We start from the raw sequence: 2,031 nt of genomic DNA on the forward strand, positions 1-2,031 counted from the left end.
ACTAGGTCAGCGGGAGCACCACCGTCATCATCTCTCCTGTTCATATCATCATCACGCTGTGACCGTCAAAGGCCTTAACTAATGGGGATGTCTACCAATCGTTCGGTTGTTTAATAGTCTGCCAACAACCGGGCGTTGGCAACGCATGAAACTGCTGACGCCCCGCATAACATGAATCGTGTGTTTTAACAGCTTCAAACACACAAATTTTGGACCATCTGATTTTAATGTGACGTTCTGAATTTTTGTGCCAGTTGTAAACGTTGTTCCGTGTTGTTCTAGGTTGGACTTGCAGGCTTTATATATAAGGCCCAGTTTTTGTTAGGCCAGATGTTGTTTTTGTTAGGCCAGATGCTGTTCCATGTTGTACGAGTGCATTTTGGCCTATATAAAAAATACATGACAAATGAAGTTGCAAAATAGGAGCCAAATAACAAAAACAATGTGTGTGGAGGGTTAGGAGGGATGGAATGGCATTTCGGGCGCTTGATCCAAGCTGGAGCATGGATAGGACACGCGTCCCCCAACTGGGAATCAAATTATATAAACAAGCCCCAAAAACAATAATAAAACTATATAAAAAACAAAAAGCAAAAAAAAAATATTCTAAAAAATACCAACTGGGGGCCAAATAATAAAAACAACAACAAACTACAACAAAAACAACAAGCTGCCAACTGGGGATCAATCAAATTATATGAACAACCCAAAACATCAAAAAGAAAACAATAAATGACAAGCACAAAAAAAAATAAAAAATGCCAACAGTGCTAAATAATTAAGACAACACCTAACTACAAAAAAAAAACAACAGCCTGCCAACTGGGGATCAATCAAATTATATAAACAACATAAAACAACAAAAAAGGTGAAAAAAGAAAAAATGCCAAAGAAAACAATAGATGACAAGAACAAAAATTAGTAAAAATGCCAACTGGGCCAAATAATTAAAATAACGCCTAACTACAAAAAAACAACAACAAACTACAACAAAGACAACAGGCTGCCAACTGGGGATCAATCAAATTATATAAACAACAAAAAACAACCAAAAAATAGATGAAAAAACATAAAACTGAAAAATGCCAATTGGGCCAAATAATAAAAACAACAACTAAGAACATAAAAAAGGGTCAAAATAATAAAAACAACAAAAAAACCACAGGGGAGAGAAACAAAGACTACATCTACAAGAAAATAACACCTAAGTTAAAATAACGACAAGAAAGTTGGCAACTGGACCCCAAATTATTAAAACAAAATCTTAAAACACAACAAAAAATAACAAATAGGGGCAAATTATAAAAAAATAAAAAACCACAATTGGAGCCAAATAATAAAAACAACTCCTAAAAACACACAGGGGACAAAAGACAAGACTACATCTTCAATGATACAATTAAATTCAAGATATGTACATCTCAGGTTACATGGTTGCGATTGGATTACAAGGTACACTATACAAGACTGCACGAACGTAACACATATGTGGAACAAACTGAATCGGTGGAGACAGGTCCTGCAACAAATATGGGACCCACACTCTTTCAAGTTGGCCATGACAGACCACAGGCGCTGACACAAAAAAGCATACTGTTGGACCCTGGACCTTGACATTAGGAATACCATTGCTGCATGGACCACACACAAAAAAAAATGAGCATGAACATTCAATATATGGATAAAAAAGAAAAATCGAAAAAAATAAAGACATAACAAAATAGATGAACATATAAAATAGATGGAAATAATAACTAAATAAATAAGCGTACAAAGGGAAAAGAAGATGAAAGCACAACATGAAATAGGATAAAGGAAGAAATAGAACCGCAGACTTGAAGAGGACAGAAAATGTGAATGGAAATGGGAAATAGAAAGGTTAATGACAAAGGAGGACTCACGGGAATAATTATAAAAAGAGAGAGAGAAAGGTCAACACGACACCTGACCCACCACTAACATAGGTGCTGGCAAAAAAGGTTGTAAAAAGAAGAAAAAAGTAAAAAAGGACCAGGCCTATAAAAACAAAAC

Source organism: Miscanthus floridulus, chromosome 10 (genome assembly GCF_019320115.1).
Source record: "Miscanthus floridulus cultivar M001 chromosome 10, ASM1932011v1, whole genome shotgun sequence".
NCBI classification, from domain to species: domain Eukaryota; kingdom Viridiplantae; phylum Streptophyta; class Magnoliopsida; order Poales; family Poaceae; genus Miscanthus; species Miscanthus floridulus.